The sequence below is a fragment of the Colias eurytheme genome, chromosome 1 (genome assembly GCF_061535395.1).
Source record: "Colias eurytheme isolate Ceu_HAF_F1 chromosome 1, ilColEury1 Martin Lab GWU primary, whole genome shotgun sequence".
Taxonomy (NCBI): domain Eukaryota; kingdom Metazoa; phylum Arthropoda; class Insecta; order Lepidoptera; family Pieridae; genus Colias; species Colias eurytheme.
Window position 1 is genome coordinate 116,943 of NC_142980.1, and position 18,925 is coordinate 135,867.

Genomic DNA, 18,925 nt, shown 5'->3' on the forward strand with positions numbered 1-18,925 from the left:
CTGTATTTCTAAGCTCATTTAACATTGGTGCTGGGTTGGAATCGAACTTTATGTTTCTTTTAAGCATGTCCCAGATGTGTTCTATTGGATTAAGATTCGGGCTACGAGCTGGCCACTCCAATTTTTCAATAATAACCTCTTGAAGGTACTCTTATACGCATCGTACGACTCGCGGACGTGCGTTATAGTGTATTAGTAGCAAATTTTCTTCACTGATAAACCTGTAATAGGGCTGAACATGTTCCTGGAGAATTTCCTCAATGTACCTGAACAAATTTAAGGCATTATCTACGATAACTAACTCCGTGCGAGCATTGGAGCTTATACCTCCCCATACCATTATTGACCCTCCATGAAAAATCGCAGTTTGAGTGTGGTGATGGGTGAAAACCTCTCTTCTCATCTCCTCTATACTGACTCTTGGCTATCAGAAGCTCGTAAAGTGCCTTAGCAGTCATCTGTGAACACCTCACGAGCGCACTGGCTGTGGGTCCAGTTTTCATGTTCTCGTGCAAAACGAAGACGTGCTTCTCTGTGATGTCTGAGGAGTTCTGGACGGCGTGCTGGTCTGCAAACCTTCAAATTAACTTCCTTCATTAGTCTTCTCACCAATTGCTCACTCACATTTCTTATCCTGATGTTTTTAGAGCCGGTGGCGTATCTCAAAAACTGTCAGAAAGCCATTTCTGAGTATCTCTTGAACAATAAACGGGTCTTCTCGAGCTGATGTGCACCTCACGCCTTCATTTTCTGGTCTGCACGTGTAGCTACCAGTCTCCTGGAATCTTTTCCATGCATAGTGCACCGCTGAACGTGGTACGTACTGTACATTAGGTACTTTACGTTGCGGCAGTCATTGGTCTGACATTGTGATAGCCTGAGCAGGTTGTTCAGATGTTAACGGCATTTTTTATTGTTTGTTATGATCATTGACTACAGTACAACAATAACAATATCTTAAAACGTCATAAACGATATCGAAAAAAGTTAAAAACGAACAATTCGTAACTTCGGCTTAACCACACAAATCACAAATTTCGAGTAACTCTTAAAAAGTGGTAAAAGATAATTCTCAAACTTAATGATTTCTTACCAAAAAATTAAACAAATAATATGTTAACATATCTGCATACAAAAAAATCGTGAAAAACACTTCAAACTTTTTTTATCGGCAAATTTGTAAGTGGCCAAGATTCCGTGCCGGTGAGTGTATGATGTCCCACATTTACTTAAAGGGATAAGAAATAATCTTCAGACAAAAGAATTACATTTTAAAATAGATGGAGTGGAAAAGGTGTGCGAAATGGGACCATATAACCCATTTGACATTTGACATTAAAATTATATAAAAACAATCCCACATAGGAATAAAAATAATAAAGAAACTAACAGAGAACCACTGCCGAAAAATACCGAAGATGATGCATGCTATATGCAATAGCTTTACCGCGGCAGTTCCCGAGTGCCACACGTCTTTTTTTATTATTTGCACTCTAATAATTCGCCTTTTCGCATTAAAAGTGTACAATTACCAAAAATATTCGAAATTGAGTTAATATGCGGAAACATTTGGTATCACCATTATTTTTCTCTTAAATACTGACAAAACAGCGTAGTTCATCAAAAACTCGCTAGAAGGCGCATTGTTTAGTTTTAAATTGACAGAAGTAAGATTTTGTGTCGCGCGAATACTGTACAACTTTTAGTTATGTTCAAACGACCGACCTGTGGCCTGTGCACGTGTTTGTGTCTCTTCAAAACTATACAAAAACGAAAGTTTAACCCCAAGGTAAGCATTCTATTTCATTAGTATTATACAATCTCAAAATTGTATATTTATTGCTATAAATGTATGGCAAGGTTTGAATTAATTCTCTCTTTAAATCTGTATAATTCTGTAATTGTACAGTTTTTGTGATAAAATATGAATAATACTGTCTCGATCTTTAACATTAAAACTATGTTTTTTTTTAATTGTATACTTTTTAAGATATTTTGTGTGGAAAGTTATATTTTAATTTAAAATTGTCCACTTTTTATCATAAATCTGATGTCAGAAATAGTTTTATCTTGAAAATGTTTTCTTTTTATTAATTAACGTAAGACTATTTTGATTTTCGTCGTGTATGATTTCACTTGTTTCAACGCATTTCGGCACTGCGACGGATCGTCGGGGGCAAGTTGCCGCGAAATTTATAGGTAGCTGTCGCGTCCGACCGTCCATTGTAGTGGCGGCTCTAATTGTATGTTTTAAAATGTTTTCTTTATTTATTCAGATTACTTACATTAGTTGCTTTCGAAATGGCACAAAGAAGCAAATTTTTAGAGAGCTTGAAAAAAATATAATTATTCAGAAAGAAGTTAATGAGCTGCCTATCGCTGATTCTGAAGTAGAATCGATAGACATACTACATGAAAATAAATCACAATTTTTAATAAGTCAAAACATAGGTAACATAGGTTTTTTTTTATATTACTAAGCATTATTAATGAGAATTAATTTATTTAGGTACTTATTACACTTGAATATTTTTCTTTGACAGGTTTACAGGGCGATTTACAGGAAACGACCAAATATCTCCAGGAAGGTTTACAGGAAGATTTACATAAATTGAACGAAAATCTCCTGGAAGTTTTAGAAGAATCCAACGAAATTTCCCTGGAAGTATTATTATGTATCAAAATTGAATTCCTACAACTTTACCATCTATGATTTGAAAACAAAGGATGTAGAATGTTATTTTTGGCACGAACAGCAAGGCAATAGAGGCGCGAATGAAATTGGAACCTGTGTGTATGATTATATTGTATCTATGTGTACGAGAGTAAATGAAGACGTTGATTTAATTTTTTATAGCGATAATTGTGCAGGTCAACAAAAGAACAAATTCTTTATAAGTATGTACTATATGCATGCGGTAGCAACGATTCCCCGTCTTAAAACAATAACGCATAAGTTCCTTATTAAAGGACACACTCCAAACGAAAATGATTCGGCCCACTCGGTAATTGAGAGAAATATTAAAAAATCACTAAGATCTGGGCCAATATACAGCCCAGATCAATACGTTTCATTGATCAGAACCGCAAAAAAGACTGGGAAATCTTACAAAGTTAACGAATTAAACTACACTCACTTTAAAGATTTCAAATCTCTTAGTAATGATGTGGGGCGCTATTAAAATAAAAATACTAGTAATGAAACTATAAAGATGAATGACATAAAAATCTTAAAATTCACTAAGGAAAATCGCGGTTGCTTTTTTTATAAAACTTCACATAGTCAAGATGATTTTAAAATGGTAAAGGTTGGACCCACCGCTGCAAAAGGCCTTCAAGATAATTACCGTTTTAAGGCAGTATATAAGGCGCCAATTAAAATTGGGAACTATATTTTCTATCACCAAAATTTATATTTGTCATCAAGTTGTATCACCTAATAAATAGATCTATCACCACGAAATATTTTCGTTCTCAGATAAACAAAAATTGTTCCCAGGTATGAATTATCAAATTAATGTTAATATATGTGTAAAATAAGAGATCGATAACCAATAAAATTATATTGCATTACATGAATATAAACTTCGTTCTTATAATAACAGTTTTGTTACTTAAATAATAGCTCTGTGCTCAGAATGGTAGATCTGTCACCAAATAAATCGATTATCGATCCCTGACTGCGACTCCTTTTTATTTGATATTTTGTCACCAATACATTAGTAACATTTTATTTCGTTCATATATTAAATTAATAGTATTCGTTACCAATTTAATACATCAATTTATAATTTTAATGAAAAAATGATCAAAGGGGCGGAGACAAATTGGCGCGCTTTAAAAATTAAGAATAAATATTGATTATTTTAATTTTAATTAAGTTTCTTATCTACTATTCTGCTATCCATAAGCCAGCTATTTTAAACCAGCGCTGATTGTTCAGTGGTAATTATTTTAAACAATAAATATTGATTATTTTGACTTTAATTGTTTTATTTACTACTCTGCTAAATTTAAATATAATTTATACTACCAGTGGAAATTTAGAACCTTGGGATTCTAGTTAAGTAGCAGAATCTTTTGGTTGAAACGATGACGACAACCCTAATTTTTTATTTGAACTTAATACAATTTTCTAGTAACATAATATGAATTATTGGTGATCTCTTTAAATTAGTTTGCTTAAATACTTATTAGGACACACCTAATATAATACATACAAAAACATTTATTTGGTACTAGACCTTATATTTCAGGATTTTAGGTGATTTATTGTGGAACTGATTTTGCATTGTTTGGTGACTACATTTTGGTGACAGATCTACTATTTTGAGGACAAACCCTATTATTTAAGAAACACAAAACTAATTAAATTGGTGATAGCTTAAATGATACCCATTAAAATTGTCGATCAGAAAAAAAAAGGGTTTATTAGCTTTAGTTAATAAGAAAACTATTCCGGAATATTATCGTCCATTTTATGAAACTCTGTAATATTTAACAAATTGATGTAAAATTAAAATAAAACTTTGTTATAATACAAATTGAATAGGTTTACTTGTATTCTTTAGTAGGTAATGCTTTGCATTTTTTAAATTAATACTAAATAAAAACGTACATATTTTATTTAAATTATTATACGTATAATTAATAATACTGAAAAGACTGGATAAAGATCTTGAACTTAGATTACATAAGTAAGACTGAAATACCTTGATTAACAAGTTCCTATCTTAGTGCTATGTTACTTAGTGATTATCGTGATTTAATCAACCAAATAATTTCACTTATTATTTTTTTTTTGTGTTTGTGCCATTTTGTTTTAAGTTTGTGAGACAATTTGTTTTAGTTTTTGTTTAAGTTGCATAACTATGTTTTAGTTCATATTTATTATAATAATTTCATAATTATTGTACTGGAAAAAATAAATATTTAATAAAATAGTGTTGTTTTACTGAAAAAAATCTTAGTATTACCTTCAATTAAATCGTATTTAATTATTTATATAGTCATTTCGATTTTTTTTTACGTTTGTTTTGGCTACTATATAATAAAATTAATATATAATTTCATCTTACTTTTAAAGACACATAATGTAACTAGCAAAATATAATAAAATGAATGTTGAAAAGATCATAATTATTTAAAATATTACACGTTAAACCTTTAAAACGCTCTCCTGTAAAATTAGTAAGTTTTGAGATTATACGGTTTTAATGCGAAAAGACGAATTGATAAAATAAAATTATTCGTACGACTTCTGTACGAATAATAATAAATTGTTTGTCCAGTACCCGTATTGATAATTATAAATTATTCGTACGGAACCCGTATTAATAGACTCAGCCTATGTTTTTTCCTTAATTATTATTCATATTTTAATTAGGGAATAACAGTAAAGAAACATTGCAGAAAAAAGCTGGCAGAGTCAAGTATGGGTATCCATGAAACCGGAGATGAAGATAGTTTCATTGTGATGAAGATGGGAATAAACAATTTATTGGATACTTATTGGAGGAGCAAACAGAACCACCATCTGCTACATCAGGAATTTCTGAAGAATCACTATCAAGGATCATTGAGGGCTTCGCTGAAATGAAAAAAGATAAATCAAAACCAGTTAACATTGGCAGATTGGCAGAAAAATTTGTTATTGAAAAATTCAAGTAAAATGTAAGTTTATAACATTTTACAATTTACATTAATAACAAAGTAGGTACCTACACGATTTCTTTAAATTATAACATAGGTTACAATTTTTTTTCACATACCCTCACATGCGGGTAGTTAGCGTTAGAAAATATGTCCTTCCTAATTATAAAACACCATGACTAGTTCTTAATAAAAAAGTGTTCAAACGTATTTCATTTCGTAACACCAGTGTATTATGGAAACGAGGGTCTGAACACTCGCGGGCCCTTGCTTTTTGTCGAAGGACCATGTTAAATCGTGTAACTTGTAAAGGTAGCTGGTATAAAGCAATAAAATAGACTACTAGTTAACAGCGTGTACTTTCACCATCACATAAAAACGGAAGTACAAAAAAATTGCCATACTTAAAACGTACTTAAAACTAAATTACGTACTAAATTATTATTATTAAATTATCTACTAATAACGTACTTGGGGATACTATAGTGTATGTGAATGAAAGAGAGGGAAGTATTATGTCATCTCTTGCGCACGTGCAACGGTGAGTGGTGACATCGCTCACGCAGCTCAGTTGGCTGCAGGCGGTCAGAGTGAGAGGGCACGCGCGTCTAAGAGCCGATAATAGGGAAGGACATAATTCAAATTGCGAAGAGGACAATGAGGAGACCTGAATTTTCTATTTCAAGAAAAATTTTCAAATAAGGAAAATATTCCAACATTAAATGTCATTCTCCCATCGTCATCACAAGAGAAAGAGACATTAGCAGAGCAAGTTATTTCAGAAAGGAGCCGGGTTCACTGTTCTGCATATACTGCGGGGTTTATTTGTAGAAAACTTTCCAATGGTGTAAAATGCAAAAATTGCTTAAAACATTTACCAGTCCAGACCACAGTAACATTCATGATTATATTAAACTAAGAGAATATAAGCTTTTAAAGATCAGTAATTTGTGCTATCCAACATCCAAATTGGTTATATTGTACAGGGATGGTGCTCAGGTTATTCATAATTATTTAAAATATATGTATTGTCATACATCAGGCGTTGGTCATAATTTGCGTCACCACATGGAAACAAAGTTAAGTTATACTTGGCTGAGATGCGAGAAACATAGACATATTGTAAAATCTTTGTTTTTCAAATTTTTAATATGGCTCCAGGTGCACAATCGGTGCAATATTATTAAAAAGATTTTCAAAGGGAGCATTGAAGATAAATATGTATCAAAGATGTATTGTCCCTAAAAACGGGCCCTGTCAAAATATTAAAAAAAAAGTTAAAACGAAAAGATAGAATTAAAACATCTTGAATTTTTTTTCCTTTTTAATGTTTAAAAAAATTAAAATTAAAGTAAGGCACACTAGACCATCGATAAAATTAAGTACATCACTAGTCGTCGATATCGATGACAATTACTTTTTCTGTATATTGCCCATCAGTAAATTTTTCCATTGTGCGATATGAACGACTCCAAAGAAAAAATAATCAAGAAAAAATCTAATGAATGACTGTTTTGGAAACTAAAATGTAACAAATAAATGAATATATAAATTTTAATTTGGAATTCTTAACCAAAGAGGAGATATTTGGGATCAAAGTGACCTGTACAACAAAACGCCAATTTCATATGTAAGGAATAATATTAAGTACCTACATTAATCATTCTTTCCTGAAAATCTACACGACCTTGGTTGTTAAAATATTCTGTGAATCTCCACACCGTCTCACCGCATTACCATCTCTAGTACGCTGTCTGTCTGTTCTGTTAAGATGCAATGAGATGTAATTTTCCCGCCAATCTCCTGGGCGAAAGGTGTTATTTTCAATACCTTCCCGGTCGACACAATTTCTTGTGACGTAGTTTTCAGACGTTTTTCTCAAATTGTGAAGCAAACATGAAGCCATTACCATTACGTGTACATTTTTAAAATTCATTGTGATAGGTTTCTTAAATACCCTAAAACATTCAGCTAATATACCGAATGTATTTTCAACAATTCTCCTAGCTCTGGAAAGTCTATAGTTGTATATTCTTTTTATAAGATTTTCATTCATTGCAAATGCACTGTCTGCAACTAAACAAAATGGAGCAACTACATCTGATGAGGGCAAGACAGATAGATGGTCGTGGTAAATGCAGTTGAGCAGACAACAAATTTTCATGAAAAGACGTATGATTAAATACTCCACCATCCAACGGGAGAAATACTCCCGTTTGTACCTGCTTTCACATAAATAAACTCGTAATTGGCTTTAACAATACCAAGCAGAACTATGCTGAATGATCCCTTGGAATTATAATAAGTAGAACCAGATGTTGGTGGTTTTTCAATGAGAACATGCTTTCCGTCTTTCAAAGTCGTGTGGTATTTTAACCATTCATCTTCTGTTTCAGGAACCTGCAACAAAAATGGAAAAGAGTTCAATGCGGCAAAATGCGCTTTACAAGAAACAAGAACAATTGTTAGAGTCCGCAACACAGTTAATCAAAGACCGCAGCTCGCATGAAGACACGATCAGCAGCTGCTTTTGGACGATCAGTGAGCTCTCAATTGAAAGAGTTACCGAAACTGCAAAGATGCATTGTAGAAAAATTGATTGTAGAACTATTGTTCTATGCTTCCCCTTCTATTTATTTTACATATTAATAACATTAACACTTGTTTTCTCAATTCGAAATTCTTGCTCTATGCCGATGATCTAAAGGTATATAAAGCTATAAAAACTACACATGACTGCATATTACTTAATATCTACTGTTCTAATAACAAATTAAATCTTAGTATTCCCAAATGTCACACTATTACTTTTACAAAGAATAGGAATCGTATTCTATTTGACTACAATCTTTGTAATGAAACATTAGATAAGGTTACGTATTTGCGAGATCTTGGAATCACTCTCGACGAAAATCTTCACATGAACTTACATATCGCTAACATCACCAGGGGGCCTAGACAAAAACCAAGCGTTTTCAATGCAAGCGTTTTCCGCTCACGCTAAGGACTTGACATTAGCGTGTTGAAATTGGTAGACATGTTACACATGGAACGCTGAATGCCCATTCCGCAGCGTTACCCGAAACACTCTATAATTAGTCTATGGAATAGTGTGTAGCAAGTGTCAACTGTCAATTGTCAAAGAGTCAGTATCTGTTACTGCCAAAGTTCAAACGCAAACTCGCGCGCTTAGAAATCAGATAACTTATTACTATATTATTTGCTCTGTGATAACCAGTGATAACTATGGAATCCAGACTTCGTGCGAGTCCCGAACAATTTAGTTTACTAATAGAATTTATGGAAAGGTAGGTTTTTTTCGAAATCTGTCATTTATTTTACATTTTGTTATTCTTAAGAAACTCGATTCAAACCTTAATAGGTACTTGTTTGATAAACATGGTATTAGAATGTTAGTAGCAAACTTTCGGCTAATATTCTCACTGTACACTAATCTTATGAATATTATTTTTAGCCACGGTGATCTTTCAAGGCCACAAGTTGGACTTCAAGGAAGGGTAAGGGGTGAAGGCTTGTGGCAAGAATTAGCCGAATTGTTCAATTCAGTTGGTGGAAATGGTGTTAACAAAAATCCCGACAAATGGAAAAGGGTAATATTATAATTAATTATTAAGCAAAGTCTGCTGTTGCTTAGGTACCTCTGAACAGAGGCGGCGCAAGGCGTGGGTGGTGTAGGCGACCGTCCACGGCCTCGCGCCCCTTGGGCGGCGCGTTTTTTTAGCATTTATGAGTATCAAAAAAAATCTTTTAATTAAATCCGTCTTTTTGCATCATCCCTTAGGGGGCCTCGCATAATATATTTTCCCCACATAAAAGTTAGGTCTTGCGTCGCCACTGCCTCTGAAGAACATTTATTTTAATGTTAATATTTTATATTTCGTGCTACAGGTATGGTCTGACTGGAAGACCAAAACAAAAAAGAAAGCCTCCCTTATAAATCGGGATAGTGTCGCCTGGTTCCTAAAGCCATTGAGTAGACTTGAGTAGAGGGTGTTAAGGTCAATTGGGATTACCGCAATTACTGGAACAGAAGCCATAGAAGAAGCGGGATTCCAAGTGAGTGAACATTCATATTATTATATTAATGTTATATTTAATATGAGCTGGAAACTGAACGGCTCAAAATTGAAGCACAACGTATCCAAGTTGTTAGAGAGCGAGTGCAAGTGGAAGCCGAGCGCGTTCGGGTCGAAGAAGTCCGCAACCGCACAGAGGCAGACCTACGTGACTCCACGCAACAACTTAATTCAAGAATATCACAATTGATATTACTCCACGAAGATCGTAATTTGAGACCAAATTAATTTATTTTTAACTGACTTCAAAAAAAAGGAGGAGGTTATCAATTCGGCCGGTATCTTTTTTTTATATGTATGTACACCGATTACTCCGAGCTTTCTGAACCGATTTACGCGATTCTTTTTTGTTCGATGCGGGATGGTGTCGAATTGGTCCCATAAAAATTTTATACGCCTTAGCCCAGTAGTTTTTATTTTATAAGCATTTTTGTCTTGACTCGATGACTTAATTGGAATGTAGCAAGTAACTTTGATTCGCTTCCCGGTAACCGATTGAGCTGAAATTTTGTATATGTAATAAATGTAAATTGGATAGCGATGAAACATTATCATGACATAGAGCTGATTTGATGATGGAATCGGAAGGAGGCCATAGGAAATCTATATAGCCATAGGATATAATATTGACTCAACTTTATCGAGTTTGGGCTGATTCGTATTGAAAAATACACTAAAAATTATTAAATAAAAATAACTGCGTTAAAAACAACCGACTTCAAAAACGGAAAAGTAAAATATAAAAAAGATTTGATATTATTCATTACTACATATTATTTAGATGTGCTATTTACTAAAAAGGTTTGAAGTCGGTGCCAAGCACTAAACACTTAGTATTAAGCTGGCTATCAAATCTTTTTTATTTTTTACTTTTCCGTTTTTGAAGTCGGTTGTTTTTAATGCAGTTATTTTTATATATTTTAATCTAATTTTAATTTAGGATATTTTGTATTTGAAGCTTTTTAATTATATTTTGTTATTATTTTTAAGACTCCTTTTATACTACACATATTAATTTTATAAGTGCATATATCCATACTAATATTATAAATGCGAAAGTAACTCTGTCTGTCTGTCTGTTACTCAATCACGCCTAAACTACTGAACCAATTTGCATGAAATTTGGTATGGAGATATTTTGATACCCGAGAAAGGACATAGGCTACCTTTTATTGCGAAATATGTACCACGGGCGAAGCCGGGGCGGACCTCTAGTTATTAATAAAACATTATTTTAAAGAATATTTTTAATTTTTATCTTAAATGGAAATGAAATTTTTACATTGCTTTCACAAATTACTCACTGTCATTACATATTTTAAAATTTACCACCGATTCGGAAAGCAGTATCTACGGTGAAGAACCGGCAAGAAACTCCATAGCTGCTCTTTTAAATAATGTCAGTTTACTAACACAATGTACTGTTATACACTAAGGCCCTTCGCTCATGGAGCTACTCAAAAATGACTGAACTAATCAGTAATTACGATTACAAACCAGTTACAAATTGTATCTCGCATACAACGCTACTCAAGTTATAAGGTTTCAGTCACTTGTCAATGTTTGCTCGTTCATTTTTATCATAAAAACAAAGAAACTCGGGAAACCAGTAGCGTGGAGACCGACACGACGCGTCGCGCGTGATTTGTTGCTAACGCGTTACTCACCAGTTAGTAACTAGTCGCGTCGTGTGCGAATCTCCATAGAACATGTATGGGCTGTGACGCTCAGGCAACTCGTTAATAATTTGAGTTTGTGACTAGTTCTTTTCGAGTAGCTCCATGAGCGAAGGGCCTAATAATAATCGCCCACGGTTGGAATATCTATTGTCTACGTGACAATAGATATTCCACTTATATGCAATAAGGCTTGCAATATAAGCGGAAAAAAATTTAAACGACATCACATTAGAACCTCAAAAATAACAGTACTTCTCCACTATTTAATGGATGTTATTATACATATAAACCTTCCTCTTGAATCACTCTATCTATTAAAAAAAACCGCATCAATATCCGTTGCGTAGTTTCAAAGATTTAAGCGTACAAAGGGACATAGGGAAATAGGGACAGAGAAAGCGACTTTGTTTTATACTATACTAGCGACCCGTCCCGGCTTCGCACGGGTGCAATGCTGATACTAAATACACTACAGAAAAACTGTGAACGTTGTATATAAAAACATAGCGGCCCGCTCCGGCTTCGCACGGGTATAAAATAGATAGCCGGGCGGCCGGCCGGTACCGCCGCAAACGCTACGTCCCGCAATTTTTAAATCTGTAATATCTTCGAAATATTCACTTAAATCATACGGTGTAAAGGGCCATATAGATTAATATTAAATAAAAAATTTATTCAAGGTATTTAATTGGTTAAGGATTAATGCTGTATTGGTTAAAATCGCATCGAAAATTAGCCAATATTTGTCGTAAAAAGTAAATGACAAAAAAAAGTTATTGTGGGTTATCCATAAGAGATAGACATATACCATCGCGGACTTTTCTATAGACCTTTTCAATGTGTATAATACTTAGTACATTATTTTGATAAAACTCGTAGGGTTCAGCCTGCGTTTGCAGTGTAAGCGGAAAAAATGTAATTTATTACGACATCACATCAGAAAACTCAAAAATAACAGTACTTTTCTACTATTTAATGGATGTTATTATACATATAAACCTTCCTCTTGAATCACTCTATCTATTAAAAAAAACCGCATCAAAATCCGTTGCGTAGTTTCAAAGATTTAAGCGTACAAAGGGACATAGGGACATAGGGACAGAGAAAGCGACTTTGTTTTATACTATGTAGTGATAGTGATATATATATATATATATATACATATATATATACATAAGAAACTCTTCTCGTACTTGTACAGAACTAGCAGCTGGTCTGCGAGCCATTTGTTGCAAATCCTGTATATCGTTATTACTTGAAATTTCTTAGCGCCATGAACCAGGCTGTATCAAAGTTCTGTCACTATCGTAAATATCAATAGTGCCTGGTGGACAATAATATATGTATTTGTGACGAAGTATTAGTTTTTTTAAATAATTTTTTAGCAGTATACATGCAAGTCATAGTGACAACAGATGCTTTCTCAGGATTTAGCTCGAAAGGTGATTTGAATATTCGAAACTTCGCTGACAATATTCCAAATGTATTTTCTACAATCACTATAGAGCTAGCTTTTACAAACAGGGTGGGTGTTGAAGCATTTGGAATGTCGATTTTTGAATGGCAGCCATCGCAACTGACGCTTTGTGATCTGGTGCGTTGTCTTGGTGAAACAACATTCAAGCCCGCAGTTTGCCATGTCTCTTTTTCTTTCTAACCTACCGCATTCTTTTATTTGGTCTGTGTAGTAAGAGCCCAATATAGTGGCTACCTTCTTAAAATATTCCACCATAATTATTCCTTTAGCGTCCCAAAAAACTACGACTTTAATCTATCCCTCTAATTTTCACTTTGAATTTCGTTATCGTCACTTTGGAAGCACGCATCCAAGCCATTGATTGTTTCTTGGTTTCAGCATAAACATGGTGAACCCAGGTAACGCCCATGGTCACAAATCATGACAAAAAATTATCCTGATCTTGTTAAAAATTTAGAAATTCACCCTCTAAATGTCGAATCGTTGTTTTTTCTTTTCATCGGCAAACATTCTGGCTCGCACGGTTCACATTAACATTAATGTAAATACTTGGAAACGTGGCCTGTTGATATGATTTTTTTGTGATAACTTAGTGAGTACATGAGCAAGAAAAAAAATATTATTTTATATTTTTATGTGCACAGGAAATTGCACCGACAGCCCTAGGAAATTTTGAATGAAATCCTGTTTGAATTTCCAGCCACTCTACTATTGATGATGGTATCTGTAAAATATAGAAAATAAATTTTATTTTAATCTGTTTCAGACAGAGGAGCCTTTTTTTATAGTGGGGAAATCTTCCACTGATACCCACGGCCCCCGGGGAAGGAGCCGTGGGTTATGTCGGATTCTTACCGACTAAAACCCCACTGTGTTCCGTCGAGCCGCTTTAATGATGGGGCCGCGGGTATTTGTTAGAATTCTTCCGCGAACCCCTCGGCGGCAGACAGAAGAGCCTAGGACTAGTGGAGAGAATAAAGAAAACCCTCAAACTGAATCATCTGAACAGACAAGTTCTCCTCGAGTACGTCAGTCAGAAGTAAAAGAAGCTGGGAAGTACTTGAAAGAAGCCTTTAGCACATTTCAAGAAAACATAAGAAAACGGGAATTTACAGCACCCCCAGATGAATGTGAAATCTACGTGTTGAAATATTGAGTTTATATACAAAAGTTTCTCCTTTTTAAAGCTATAATTTATTTCGACATTTTCAAGTATTATTTATTATCGTCGACCTTTTTCTTATCGTAAACATTTGGTAAACTAATTATAAGCCCTGTAAGTACCACGTCATTTGAGTAACACATGTTCACAACTTGTGAAGATTTATATTATAGTTTCTTAGTAGTAAAGAAACTAAATAGCCAAACACGGTCATAAATAAAAGTGTAATGTTGAGTGTTGAATAGACCCTTATAATTTAACACAATAAGTTAAATCTTTTAGCTTTAAGAGTTAGTTCACTCGTATCCTTCAGACTGTAAAGACATACCTTCGATACTCTATTTGAAGATAAATAAAGTGACTATCTTCCTACAACAAAGTGCTTGAATTATTTACTAAAATTAATCACACCACTATCCATAATCCCAATAGGTTATGGGCCCAGGCTACGTTGTTGATTAATTAAAATACAAATTTTATTGAGAGGAAGAAAATTAAAATTTCAAAGTGCAATTGAAAATTAGTGAATGTATCGTAAGTAAAACATTCAGAGTGAAGATAAAGATTTTATAAACAATATGGAAAATATAAAATCTAAAAAGAAACATCCAACCTTTCAACGGTGAAAATTATAATATATGGAAGTTCAGAATCCGCAGTCTCTTAAATGAACTTGAAGTGATTCATGTAATCGATAAACCAGCACCAGCGAATCCTGACAGCAAGTGGAAGAAATCGGAGTCAACCGCAAAGAATGTGTTAATTGAATATTTGTCCGATTCGTATTCGTATTTAAGTTACGTGAAACCAGAATCGTCGACAAAACAAATTTTTGATGTACTAAACAATATCTTCGAAAGAAAAAGTGTAGCAAAACAAATTGGAGCTCGGAAGAAATTATTTAATTTGAAGTTGGAAGAAGACACAGATTTGTGTAAACATTTTATGATGTTCGATTCTTTGATATCGGAGTTAGCATCAGCCGGTGCGACTATCTCAGAGGTTGATAAAGTGACTCAACTATTGCTTACTTTACCACCTTCTTACAATGGTGTTATAACAGCCATCGAGACTTTGTCAGAAGACAACATCACGTTAAGTTTCGTGAAAACAAGATTATTAGATCATGAAGTTAAACTTGTTAATGAAAGTCTTGACACAAGTAAAATGGTTCTACATGTTGAACAGAAAACTAATGAAAGAAAACGAAATAATAAGGAGCTTAGAAAACCATCGAAAATACGTCGTGGAATCGTCAAGCCGAAACTAAATGGTATAAATTATAAAGGGCACATTAAGTGTGACAATTGTGGAAAAAGAGGACATTATAAAAATGAATGTCGTAACTTCTCGAAACGCTTTAAGTCCAAACCAAGTACAGAAAGACAAAGGACAATTCAAACCATTCAAGCTGAGCCAGTGATTGAAGACAGCTTTGCATTTATGGCTGGAAATTTTCAGTTAACAAATGAAGGAAGTGAAATATCCTTTTAGCAGTTAGTAAGACAGCTGACAGTGAGGTGGAATGGTAAGACGGCAATGACTGGTAAGCCGAAATACAATATATCTATTCTGGAATTTTCGGTAAGTTAAACTTTATTAATTATTAAAATAAAGATTCTAATTCCGAATATAAATATAAGCATCAGTGACGAGGTCAAATAAGAAAAGATAAATTTTATTAAGTTTGATAAAGTTAAATTATCTAGTAGCTAATAGATGACATTAAACGAATAAGTAGATTACCTGTTTGTGTAAAGTTTGTATAAACAATAAACAATAAACAAGTAAATGTCATTTAATAAAATACTGTAAGTATTAAGAAATCAGATGTTTATGGTTCTCATGATTAAAAAAAATGAATAAATAATAATAAAATTATTTTGTAATGTTTATGATGAATTTACTCATAAGAGTGTAACATATTTTATGAGAAATAAATCTGATGTATTTTAAACCTATTTACTGATAATGGTAAAGAAAATTTATCTTACCACAAAAAAAAAGGTAGATAAAGGTATCAGTTATCATCTCACGTTGCCACGAACTCCATATTTAAAATACTTTTAGGTTTTCGAATCAACCGTATGTTGAAACCAGTAAAACAAATTTGATGAAAAGTCATCAAAGGTAAAATGGATATAGAGCGTATAAAGTGGAGAGTAATAAATATGTGGTAGAAAGAGATGTAAATTTGAATTAAAGGCAAAGGGAGACGAGGTCAATTCAGGTTTAAATACTGAAGTCCCTAACGATGTGTTAAACTCAGTTAGTAAAAACTGAATGAATAGCTATGTGCTAATCTCAGTTGGTGAAAACTGAATGAATAGCTATGTGTTAATCTCAGTTGGTGAAAACTGAATGAATAGCTATGTGTTAATCTCAGTTGGTGAAAACTGCATGAATAGCTATGTGTTAATCTCAGTTGGTGAAAACTGAATGAATAGCTATGTGTTAATCTCAGTTGGTGAAAACTGAATGAATAGCTATGTGTGAATCTCAGTTGGTAAAAACTGAATGAATAGCTATGTGTTAATCTCAGTTGGTGAAAACTGAATGAATAGCTATGTGTTAATCTCAGTTGGTGAAAACTGAATGAATAGCTATGTGTTAATCTCAGTTGGTGAAAACTGAATGAATAGCTATGTGAATCTCAGTTGGTGAAAACTGAATGAATATCTATGTGTTAATCTCAGTTGGTGAAAAACTGAAGTGAATAGCAGCTATACGTTAAACTCAGTACCTAGACGAAAAAAAAAACTGTAGTCAATAACTTTGCGTTAAACTCAGTTGCTAGTCATCGATAAAATAATTAGGCAGAAGGCTATCGAAGTACTGAAAATACAAACAATACAGTGCCTCTAATTTAATGACACACAGACAATTAGTATTAACAATCAAACCGATATATCAGATAGATATTAAAAGCCAAACTTCATCTAATGAAGATGATTATTAGCCGTTTGATTATTTACTGTGCGCATAATACATTCTATATTTACTCCTAATTCATATGAGATAATTGAAAATAGGAATGATGCTAAACAATATTCTTTATTTGTAAATAAAGCTTGGACTTTAGTACCAAAACCAAGTAGTACAAATATTGTATATAATGAAAATGGATATTATAAAGAACGATGAGTTCGGAAATCCATAAAAGTGTAAAGCCCGTTTAGTTGCTAGAGGTATTAGTAAAAATATCGGTTGCAACAATTTCGAACGTAAGTCTTTCAACAGCAGCATGGCTTGTTAGTTTACCAGATTGATTAAACTGCATTTATGTGGTCAGTTAATTGTATAGTATGTTAAAATACTTCAGGGTGTGAAACGTGAAAACACTTGTGACCCCGATTGTAAATTAAACAAAGAATTAGGTAGCATATTGCTTAATGGAAGTTGCCAGATGTTGAATTGAAATATTTGAAAAGACTATTAGAAAAAGGTTTTACAAATTCTTATAAGGATCGATTCATGTACATACTGAATAGATGAGATATCTCTAAAATATTTATACTGAATTAAATGTGAACGATCTAGTAATTATAGTGAGTGTCTATTGTTGAAAAACGATGCAGAATTTAATGAATTAATTTAACATGGGTGATTTAAAGAGGTTAAATTCTTATTAAGCTTTAGAATCACGAGACAAAATAATGTCGTAAAACTAGATCAAAGCACAGAAGTAAAAATTAAAACCGTATGAATAAACTTAGTACAACGGGTGATTAACATGTTCTTACATAGTTAGAATTCAATTTAGATTTTGAGGCAATGGAATCCAATGAGAATTACGATGCTTTCGAATTCTTATTGGAAATCTAATGTATTTAATTTCATGTACAATGATCTGACTTTAACCATAAGCAGACGTATGTGAATAAAAATAACAAAGAACTTGATAATGTTTAAAACGAGTAGATATTTACAAAGAATTATAATTTCTAAAACTAAATATGTAAAGGAAACATATAAGAAGAAATTGATAAGATACTTGATTCTAATTGGTGAGGAAATGATTAATCCTGAGTTTGAAAATAAAAGTACAACAGATTATTTCTTCTAGTTGTATGATTGATGTACAATATGTACAATAAGGCAGGCATGTGTGATAGGTTCATCTACAGAAGCTGAATCTATGGCTCTGTATGAAGCTGTCAAAGAGGCAATGTGGTTAAAAACTTTAGCAGCAGGTATAGACCTGGAAACTAAAGAACCTATCTTAATATATGAAGATAATACTGGATGTATTAGCATAGCTAATAATCCAACAAGCCACAAAAGATCTAAACATATTGATATCAAATATCATTTCTCTCGAGATCAATGTGAGAAAAAGACAATAATTATTAAATATATTTCAACAGGTGAACAAATTGCAGACATGCTGACTAAACCACTACCGAGGTTGAGGTTCCTGGAGCTGAGGGTGAAGATGGGGCTAGAAGATTAATAAATAAATAATAATTGATATCTCGATGTAAACATAAACTGTAAATTCTCATTGATTTATGATCTGATTAGGTTTTTCTGGGTTTCCCTTATCGCGAAGACAAATGTCGGATCATTATGTACACGGTTAGTAACCGTCCCAGCAAGAGTATATGAAGGATATGTCGATAGTTATTAAAAGTATTGTATTCAACTTGTAAGTTAAGCTTATCTTATTGTATACATATAATAGCAATTTAAGATGTAACTAGTACAGGGTGGTTCTAAATTACGTTGACCAAAATAATAAATTTCAAACATAGGACATGCTGCGTTGCTTTTGTTTTTTAATTATTATTTTCACATGTTTTGGCGCCAACTAAACGTTATTTGTGTAGAGAATAAATTAAAAATTAGTCATTTTTTA

The 18,925-nt window shown here is 33.1% G+C and overlaps 1 long non-coding RNA gene across 1 annotated transcript in view; it reads right to left on the minus strand.

Moving 5' to 3' along the window:
• Positions 1 to 7,413: 7,413 nt before the first annotated feature.
• The window catches only part of LOC149910816 (uncharacterized), a 52,147-nt gene continuing 40,635 nt past the window's right edge, over positions 7,414 to 18,925 (minus strand). The window contains exon 3 of the long non-coding RNA XR_016456717.1: positions 7,414 to 8,052. This is a non-coding gene — a long non-coding RNA (uncharacterized LOC149910816). The remainder of the gene's footprint in view (positions 8,053 to 18,925) is intronic.